The 10,933-nt window shown below is 44.1% G+C and overlaps 1 long non-coding RNA gene across 1 annotated transcript in view; it reads right to left on the bottom strand.

Moving 5' to 3' along the window:
- The window catches only part of LOC115273486, an 8,519-nt gene extending 6,900 nt beyond the window's left edge, over positions 1 to 1,619 (bottom strand). Inside the window, exon 1 of the long non-coding RNA XR_003900815.1 lies at positions 1,574 to 1,619. This is a non-coding gene — a long non-coding RNA (uncharacterized LOC115273486). The remainder of the gene's footprint in view (positions 1 to 1,573) is intronic.
- Positions 1,620 to 10,933: the final 9,314 nt, after the last annotated feature.

The raw sequence follows: 10,933 nt of genomic DNA, 5'->3' as shown, positions 1-10,933 counted from the left end.
TGACCCTTCTGGTGATGGACAGGTGGTTCCAGCCAATGGGAAGGGATGTGATACAGGGAAGCAGATAGATCCTGACTATGCCCCAAGAGGGAATATGTGTATGTTTGGTGGTGGGGGTTGTGGGTGAGGTACATGTCCATGCAGTATTTCAGAACAGAGGTTCAGAGCAATCTGAGTTTTGGATTTTGGATAACGGTCACCATGAGGTGCATCCCTCAGATTCGTGGATTCTCTAGGAGGACTCTCAAGACTCAGCATAAAGTCATATTTACAGCAACGATTTATTATAGGGAAAGGGTGCAAAGTAAAATCAGCAAAAGGAAAAGGCATATTTAGAGTTTAGTTTGGAAGAAACCAGGCATGAGCTTCCAAGAGTCCCATAGGACATGCTTAATTCTTTGAGCATTGAATTATACCATGTGTGAGCATTGTCTACCAGGGAAGCTCATTAGAGACTCAGTGCTCAGGGTTTTTACTCGGGGCTGGTCACATATGGCCTGCAGCAGAATCCCAGGCTCCCAGCATAGACCACATTGTTTATACTACCTGCTTGGGCACACTGAGCCACTCTCATCAGTTAGAGTGGTGGCTCCCTCCTGAATCCAGATTCCTGGTTGCCAACTAAGGGCTAACTTTGCAAGCACATTTTTCTAAAAATAGTAGCGGGAGACCTACTATGTTAAACCCTTCTCTTCACAGTCACCTAAACCACAATTCTGTCAAAAATTAGGGTGGCCGCCCCCTTGGTATTAGGGAGAGTCTTGCAGAGGCGAGGAATTCTTGTTTTGGATGTCTGCAAAGAATGCCCCGATATTAGTTCTGCATCAGGTTTCCTGGTGGACTAAGAACCTTAGGCATCTGGGCGTGGGGACCCAGGGTCCACGCCTCCCTGGAGTAGTAGACCATGGTTCTCTGTTTAATGTCACTGCTCACCCACCAGGCAGACTGTCTCTCACTAACCACATGCCTGCAGTCTGGAGAGGGAAGGTTTCCAGCTTTGTTGCAGTGAGGCCCTGAGCTCCCCACTCCCCACCCCTTATCTCTGCTCTCAAGTCTGTAAAGGCAGGATCCCTATCAGATTCATTCCTGAAACCTTTAGCGTTCTAGAACAGAGACTTGCACAAAGTAAATAGTGCCTACAGTGTATTTACTGAGCCACATATAACGGTTGCCATGTATATACCCCAAAGGTCTCCCTTGAAAGACTGTCAGGCTTAAAAGCTTGTGTCCAGAGATCTGGGTCTTCTCACCAATATAAGACTGTGAGGAAGAGAAAATACTGAGCTGAGACTGAAATAGATACGTAAGCAAGGAAGCTAAAAATAAACAGCAGTGTGGGATTCCTCAATTCAGGCAGGCTGTGACAGCACCAAGTGTATGGAACGCTGCGTGAAGAAGAGGAATACATTTAGAAGGTTTAATGAGGGGAGATCCTCTAACTGCTGGAAAAGCCTCCGTGAACGAATGCCATGTGATTTTCCCAGACAGGAGCGTGATATTCCTCCCTTCACCCTGCGCCCTACCCCCCCCCCCCATACCCTAAATCCCCGGGCAATGTACCATGCTTTCTTACTTCCCAGAGCCGGTCAGGTCAGCCTTCCCAGAGGGAGTCCAGCCCAGTGAGCGGAAGCTCAGCCTCTGACCCTACACTCCCGGTGGCTGCTGGGAATGGCGCCTCCCACCAGGGCGTCTAGCTTCAGGACCTAGGAGTCATTAATGGTAGTGTTAATAGCAGAACAAGCTCTTGAGTCAGTATGGTTTTCAAAGCTTTCCAGTGGTAGAAACCTCATAAATTTGATCCAGGAGTCAAGAGATGAGGCACCTAAAGCAGAACTCGTGGGTGAAGCCGAGGCGGCTGACTGGTCTCCCCTCCTCCACGGGTCCTAAGTTATTTCCAAGGAACCCTTGTGGGTGCTGCAGGGCAGGGCTGCCCTGAGCAGTCATCGGGGGCTGCATGCTGACGACCTGCTCGCTTGCCTCACAACACAGTGCGGAACAATGGAATGCTCGAGACCGCTCACTTCTAGATAAGGAAATCAAGGCCTGAGTAATGTGACTTGCACACTGTCTAGAAATTAATAGCAAAGATGGGATTTGAACAAAGGAGCAGTGACTCTCAGTTTATTGCTATTTTAGAGTCTTCCTGGCCTCTAGGGCTTCACTAACCCACCCATACACAACTGCTGTCAGGACAGGACTCCTGGGGCAGGGTGTCACATATATGTCTCTGCTGAATAGAAGGAACAAAAGCAGAAACAAATCCTTGCGGACAGGGTGAGTCTTCAGAGCTGCCAGCGTTGTTGTGCAACCAGCAGGGTGGAAGAAAAGCCGAGAAACCACTAGCGGGGCACTGGTCAGAAGACTGTGAACATGACTTTACCTATATGGCTGTGGCTGCAGCTTTGTCTGTGACTGTGGGACGCAGCTGCCTCATACTGTGTTAGGAATTATTTTTGGAATGTCTGCCCAGCTACAGGGTCCAAGAGGGCAGGATCTTTGGATCTTCTGCTCTGCGTGGTACCTCCAGTCCCACTTGCCTGGTTGATGCTGAGTAAATACTGGCCATTGTTAGGGACTGAATGATGTACCCTCAAAGTCCATATGCTGAAATCCTAATCCTTGGTTCTTCAGAATGTGACTATTTGGAGATAGGGCCTTTAAAAGGTGATAAAGGAAAAAGGAAGTCATATGGGTGGGCCCTAACGAGTATGACAGGTGTTCTGTAAGAAGAGGAGCTGGGGACACAGAGCAGCACAGAGGGAGACCATGTGAGGACAAAGACAAGAAGGTGGCCATCTGCAAGGTGAGGAGAGAGAAGCCTTAGAAGAAACTGGTCGTGTTGGCACCTTGATCTCAGACTTCTAGGCTCTAGAACTCTGAGGAAATGAACCTCTGTTGCTTCAGTCGCCCAGTCTGTGGTATTTTGTTATGGCAGTGCTAGCAAACTGAGATAGGGATTCAATAAAAGAAAAATTCATAGTGAGGGGTGGTGTTTCTGAGTTTGTGGTTCCACCTCATTTGGAATAATACACTTGACATTCCCATAAGTGGAAAGGCGAGGGATAAAGACCTCATTCAAATGGTCTTGGATGGTTACTGACTGGAGGTAACAACTCATGAGACTTTCTTCTGTTTTATAGCACAGATTCCGAATTGGTTGTGATCTACAATCACGTCCTCCTGCCTAGACCCTGAACATTTGCTGTTAAAATGTTTGGAAGTTTTTGGTTTCCAATTTTAATTTCTTTTTTAAAGTTTATTTATTTGTTTTGAGAGAGACAGTGCAAGTGGGGAATGGGCAGAGAGAGAGAGAGAGAGAGAGAGAGAGAGAGAGAGAGAGAGAGGGAGTATCCCAAGCAGGCTCCACACTGGCAGCACAGAGCCTGATGGGGGGCTCATACAAACTGTTCATGACCTGAGCCAAAATCAAGAGTCAGAGGCTTCACCAACTGAGCCACCCAGGTGCCCCTCCAATTTTAATTTTTACAGAGCAGAGGGAGAAAAAAGAAGCACAGGTAACAGCAAAACCATAAAGCTAATTAATACCTCAGGTGATCATTAAAAGGTATTGACAGAGTATCTCCTTCAACAAAGCCTGTGAATATTAAGGGTTTTGCTGTGGTCATCATTTCCTTGGAAGAAGCAGGGCTTCCTTCTGCATCCAGTCCCCCAAAGTAACTTTAACTTGTTCACCATAAAGTACTAAAAAGAAAGAGATATGAGAGACCACATGCTCTGCAATCCATCACAGGGGAGATAATTAGACACACTGGCATGGGTTGTTTCCAGCAGGTGTCTCTTGGAGCTGCTGACCCTGCTTTCGAGGCTGCAAGAGGTGGTGGGGAGGGAAGGGAATGAATAGGGGCACAGGCAGTGAAAGCCCTTCCTAAGATATGACTCTCAGACAGCATCACAACTTCAAGGTTATTTGTCCCCTTGTGCTACTCCGAACTTCCCTGAAACAGGTCAGATGGCGAGACACAAAGCTCTGGATTAACCTACATCCAACTGTAGAACGGAGGGTGGGTCCCCTAACCTTTGTAAGCCCCAATTTCCTCATCTGGAAAACTAGCATAATAATAGTTTACCCCTCCTAGGATTCTTGTGACAAGTAATGAGATGAACTTAGCCCAGGATAGAAATAACTTCATAAAAGCTATCAGTTACAGCTGTTAAGGAGACTTCAGACAGCAGTGCTCAAGTGCTTGCAGGGATGGAGGATTTACTAGCTTCATCCTTCAGTTCAGAAAACACCCAGGTGGGGCACCTGGGTGGCTAAGCTGGTTAAGTGTCCAATTTCGGCTCATGATTTGTGACTTCAGGCCCCACATCAGGCTCTGTGCTGACAGCTCAGAGCCTGGAGCCTGCTTCAGATTCTGTGTCTCCCTCTCTCTTTGCCCCACCGCTGCTCATGTTCTCTCTCTCTCAAAAATAAATAAACATTTAAAAAATTTAAAAAAAGAAAGATACCAGGAAACTGTAAGTGAAGTGACTGTAATCCGAGGCTTCCATCTGTTACTTTTAAATAACAGGGTTGCTGGTTGGCATATGTCACAGGATGGCTATAATGATTAAATAAGAGAATGCATAAGTTTTGCATAAGTCTTATATTTTTATTGCTTCCCAGGGCTGTGCAGAACAAACCTTAGGCATCTAGCATAATTATTCTAGAGTTTGAACAAGGTTAGACATAGAGAAACTAGTATCCTATAAATGTCTGTGAATCCTAATATGTGTTCCAGAAAAAAACAGTATCCTGTGAGAAGGTAAAAGGCATTTCTAAGGAAAAAGAGTTTTTCACTAAATAAACCTGGCAAACACACTATGTCTATGACTTCCTTGGAGATTCATAAGGCCTATAATATATGAAAGAATGCCCTGAGAAGTCCTGGAGTAGATAAATCTGTTGGACTTTGTTAACCCTAATTCCTTAAGTGTATATATGACCTAAGAGCCTTCCTGCAGGGAATCCCCCTTAACATCCTGCAGGACACCATTTTGGAAATGCTGCTGATACTTGATGCATATGAAAAGGCTTTAAAATATCCTCAGTGTTTTCTTGCTAAGTATTCTTCCTTTAACTATGTTCCGTGATCTTGAGTCTCTTTTACCATCATGATCATTTCTCTCCTACCTGTTCCATGCATTTGCATTTGCTTTTGTCTACTCTGTACCTGAGCACACACAGTTCTAGATGGGGTTGACATTCAGACTAGAGGAGGATGCTGGGCTTGGTGTAGTAAGAGAATCATGGAAGAGAAGGAAGGTCACATAGGTCATTGTCAGTTTCTCTTTCTCTGTTTTCAGTGCACAGATCTCTCCAAAAATCACAAGCCATGCTACTATGATCCTTGAGGGTCACCCCATCTTTGGACCTCAAAAGCATTTATCTTGGCATAGAAGCAAATGTACGCTCCCTCTATCTGGAAACCAGTGGCCCCTAGAGGGCAATGTGGTCACAAGAATAGACTTTGGGATTCTGGTTTCTCAGGACTTGCTGGGCACTAAGCCTACAGGGATGCTACTCTGAGACAGTGCTATCCTCTTTCAATTTATTTTTATTTTTATTTCTCACAGAATGCCTTAGGAAATAGTCAAAATCTCAACCGGTGCATAAAGGCAAACACCAAGGAAAGGCAGAGGTCCCATAGGAAAGACAGCCTGTGCCTCCGAGAAGAAAGGTATCTTCTGGCAGCTGCCCTGGGTGGTGGCTGCGGCTTTCCTTTCCTCCTTCTTGTATCCATTGCTATTATTATGCTTCCGATTTAGGGCTTCAGTTATCAGGAAAGAGTCATCTTTATCTTGAGCTGGAGCAAACTTCTGTAAAAGCAAAAAGCACCCTAATGTTCCTGGGCTCTGGGTTTCCAAATTTGATGCACACTGTAATGCAAAGGGAAAGGGGACCTTTATTTCAGTAAGTAATTAACTTTTGTATATCATGAAATAATATCCACAGTCATCGTGAGGATGAAGAGCAGAGGGTTAGCCAGTGATGAGTCACAGTCTTGCATCTGCCTCTTACCAGGAGGATTAACTTGGGTAAGCTTTTCCAGCTCCACGGGCCTCAGTGTCATTGGCTAGATATAGGAGGAAACTCTGGCAGCCTTATAGGATTGTGGTGAGGCTTAAACGTGATGACAGATCTAAAACATCTTGTGCAGTAGCAGTGCTTAAAGTGTGGTCCCCAGGGTTGCCAGCACCGCATCACCCGGTAACCTGTTAGAAATGAAGATTCTCAGGGGTCCTGGGTGGCTCAGTCGGTTGAGCAGCTGACTTTGGCTCAGGTTATGATCTCAAGCCCTGTGGGTTTCAGTCCTGCATTGGGCTCTGTGCTGACAGCTCAGAGCCTGGAACCTGATTAGGATTATGTGTCTCCCTCTCTCTCTGCCCCTCTCCTTGTTGTTATTTCTCTCTCTTTCTCTCTCTCTCTCGCTCTCTCTCTCTCAAGTAAAATAAACATTTAAACAAAAGAAATGCAAGTTCTTAGGCTCTATTAAAGATCTACTGAGTCAGAGCCCAGTGATTTCTGATTTAATGAAAGTGATCTGTGTTTCACTCCCAGTGCCCCCGAGGCATGCTAAAGTTTGAGGAATGCTGTTGTACAGAAATTGGCTGGGAGAGGCTCAAAATAATAGTATGTTATCATTGTTGTTATGAATTATTGCTGGGAGTACAAAATAATACTGCTACAAGAGATGATCATTCCTGTTCATGGCAAGATCTAAGTGTTGAATGTAAAATGACCACATAAGAGAAGTAGAAACTGTGAGGAGGGAGAAAGGGGTGTCTGCAGACCAGTATGATGTGACATGGCTCTGTGGTGGTGGTGGGCTTAAAGGATTAATAGTGTTGAAAAGGCAGGTGGGCCTGAGTGGGGCATTCTGGTTGAGGAGACAGCACTAGTGATGGCTGTGACTTACGGGGGAGAATAATTCAGAAGTATTGAGATGGCAGCAGAGTCAACATTTATTTAAACTTTCTGACCATTATAGGCCAGATACGCTAGTGCCCCTGGGGATATGGAAGTGAGAAAGACCCCAGCAACAGATTCTTAAAGGCACCTTAAGAATTGTGGAATTGGATATCCTCCTTCTCATTGTCTTCAAAATTATGTATTGAGGATTTACTATGTATTAGACACTGTTCTGAGTACTTTGCATGAATCTGCTCACTTAATTCTAACAAACACCTGATAACATATTTATCATCATCATCATCATCATCATCATCATCATTATCATTATTGGCATCTTATACATGAGGAAACCATGCCTCAGAAAGGTTAAATAAATTGCCCCAAGTTATGCAAGTAATTAAGCAGAGGAACTGGGAACTAAGTTTGTCTGATTCTGAGGGGCTCTTAAGTAAATGGTCAATTCTTGAGGCTGGAGGTTTTGTGTGGCAGAGCTAGTAGTGGTCACACAGTATTGTATTTGTTCCTTTAAATTCCCCAGGCCTCCATGCAGTTAGGTGAGACCACATGACTAATTTAGGCCAAAGAAATGTGAGCAGAAGGTACGTGTATATCTTCTGGACTCAGGCACTGAATAGTCTATACACAATTCTCTAGCCTCTCTTCCCCTGCATCTTCCCCAGGTAGATTTGTGTTCTAGATGTACCATTATAGGATCGTGGAGCCTTTGTTGGCTCACATCCCTGGGTAACTGTCTAGAGCAGAGGCTCCTGGAGTGGATTCATATCTCTGATGGAAATGTTGCTTAAGCAAGAAATACACCTTTGTCAAATTAAGAGGCTGTGATTTGGGGGTTATGTTACTGCAGCAAGAGCCTAGCCTGGGCTGACTAATATAGTTACACAGGAGGGTAAAATTAGATAGATAAAACGGAAACAATCCTGAATTTTGGCTTACAAATTTTGCAATCTAGTTTATAGGCAAGTTGAACTATTGAAAGTTTTTTTTTTTTGCCAGAAATGGAAAGTATTTCATTTGTCTCTTTCAGAAATTGAGTTAAAGGTAGACATAGCAGTGTATATTATATATAGTGCTTTTAGAGATAATCCTGTTTTAAAATATTTCTGGTTTGATAACTGGAACTAATCAATCCCAGGATCCTGAAAAATCCAAATTTGCCTGGCTTCTTCATATATGCAGAATCAGTACACACACACACACACACACACACACACACAAACACCTGTATTTGCACACATCCAAACAAACAAAAACAACAAAAAAGAAAATTTCTTTCTATACTTGGTGTCCTAATTTTCAGTATGGGAAAATATAATTACCTGAGACATTTTCTCCTAGTTGCTCTGGGCAATGTCTTTGGAGTTCAGTCTCAAAAGCACGACTTGATCTTGAAGTCCACATCCAGCCCTTTCTCTTTGCCTTTGGCAGATGAAATGTGACAGCACTGCTCTCTTAGTCTGGCTGCCAGCATGTGCATGGACTCCTCTTTCAGTTCTCTGTACTCCATCAAGAGTGTGCTGGGAGCTCTTTCAGACCTTTTAGCTTCTTGGTATGAGCCTGGAACTTGGCTGAGGTGGGTGTGATCCCTGAGCTGGCCAGATGATTCTTTGTTATTTATTTTTAATGTCAAATTATAACAAGAACCTCCAGGGCCTTGAGAGAAATATCTTTGAATAGAACATAGCACCATGGGGGATCTTTCAGCTAGGTAAAAGTTCAAGAGCCATTGCCAAGGGCAAGTGAAAGATAGTGGGAGAAGGAGGTATCATTTGAACTTTTATGTGTAGATACAAACATATATTCACTTATATGAGGATCTATAACCAGGAAAAATCACATTTCATAACAAAATTCACTGTGGAATTAATAGTGGTTGTTTATTTGGTTTTCACATGGCTGAAATCCACTGAGATGTGGAATGCCAAGAGACAGCTGTGTTAATTAAACAAATGAGCCACAGATGAGTCTAAGGTGGGGCAATCACTTGTCCAAACATGTAAACTGTTGGCCATCTAGCGTTAGAAGTTCTAGGATAGAGGTGGCCTGTTTGACCCAGCATGGCGGAGGGGCCAAGAAGGTATAAAATCAGATCTTGGGTTGGGAAACACTGTGCATGTCCCTCAACATTTGTGGGCTTCAGTCTCCTCATCTGAGAAATGGGGATTTGGTCATTTATTCAAACTATGTCTTGAATTTCCTAAATGCTGGGGATGCAGGGAGGGGGGAATAGGATTGTTGTGACAGTGCTCTCACATAAGCAATCAAATTAATGAACCAGCTATTTTTTGTTAATTAGCAGCTCTATGGGAAAAGACAGGTTGAAAAGATAGAAAACAGCCAAAGGTTAGTGAGGTAATTTAAGTTGGATTTGAAACACAAGAGAAGCGAGCCAGCTAAGTTCTGGGGGACAGGGGAGCAGATGAGCACAAATGGACTGGGAACAGGGAGAAATGATATGCCAGGAACAGAAAGGGCCAGGGAACAGCAGAGGCAGGAGATCTGGATGAGGAGACAGGCACACTGCAATGACCTAGGGCCATGCTGACTGTGTTGAGCTGCGTTGGAACACATTTTGTTGCAAGTGCAATGGGAAGTTATTAGCAGGCTTAAGCAGGGGAGTGACATGATCAGACTTACATTTTGTTTTTTTTAACAAAGGAGAGGAACATTATTTTATGGAGAAGCAGGAAGGAGTTGAGAGGGGTTGTTCTTTTGTTTAAAAATTTTTGAATGTATATTCATTTTTGAGAGACAGAGACAGAACATGAGCAGGGGAGGAGTAGAGAGAGAGGGAGACACAGAATCTGAAGAAGGCTGTCAGCACAGAGCCTGACACAGGGCTAGAACTTGTAAACTGTAAGATTATGACCTGAGCTGAAGTTGGACTCTTAACTGACTGAGCCACCTAGGTACCCCCAGACTTAAATTTTTAAAAGACTCATTCTAGTTGCTTGTTAAAAACTGATTATTGAAGGGCCAAGAGTAGGAGGAGCAAGACAAGTTAAGAAGATCTTGTAGGTTCCCAGGGTTGCATTGCGATCAGGGGAGGTAGAGGAATTTTGAAATATGCCTCCTGTGTCTGGCTAAAATAAATCAAAAAAACCCCAAAAAACAAACAAACAAACAAACAAACAAACAAAAAACCCCACCGCCTGCACTCCCAACTGAAAACTCACAAGGAACAAGAGCGCTCACTATCTTAAGTGCATCTACCATTTACTGAATCAGAGATGAAACAGAAAGTCATCAAAGCTCATTATTAGTAAGTGTCTCAGCCATGGTATGAAGAGTGGTGATTCCTTTTCTTGGATATTGATTTAGCCAGAGAACTGAAATTACCTGAATATATAATACGAAAGCTCTTTCATGGAGACAGCTGGATGTACAGGGGATAGAAGGGCATAAGGGACAGCAGGGCTGACGTGCCAGGGGACAACCAGAGATCAGAGTAGTGGGAAGCCCCTGGTGCTCCACAGCCCATCAGACAAGGGCAAGGGATGTTACAACTGGAGCCTGGGGACTGGGTCACCGGAGAAAGCTGGTGGAACTGAGTGGGTCTGTTGAGAGGATACTAGTGGCAGGAAGGAGATAGAGGCACTGCCAGCGATGCCCAGGAGAAACACCCTGGCTATTCTCTCTTCCTGCCTTTAAAAAAACCTTAAATCCAAGTTAGTTAACGTATAGTATAATCATGATTTCAGGAATAGAATTTAGTGATTCATCACTTACATGTAACACCCAGTGCTCATCCCAACAAGTGCCCTCCTTAATGCCCCTTGCCCGTTTAGCCTGTCCCTCCCACACCTCCCCTCCAGCAACCCTCAGTCTGTTCTCTGTATTTAAGAGACTCTTATGTTTGCCTCCCTCTCTGTTTTTATCTTATTTTTGCTTCTCTTCCCCTCTGTTCATCTGTTTTGTTTCCTACTAAATTCCACCTATGAGTGAAATCATATGATATTTGTCTTTCTCTGACTGATTTCGCTTAGCATAATACACTCT

The sequence above is a fragment of the Suricata suricatta genome, chromosome 12, assembly GCF_006229205.1.
Source record: "Suricata suricatta isolate VVHF042 chromosome 12, meerkat_22Aug2017_6uvM2_HiC, whole genome shotgun sequence".
Classification (NCBI taxonomy): domain Eukaryota; kingdom Metazoa; phylum Chordata; class Mammalia; order Carnivora; family Herpestidae; genus Suricata; species Suricata suricatta.
This window is presented reverse-complemented; position numbering and strand designations above follow the sequence as displayed.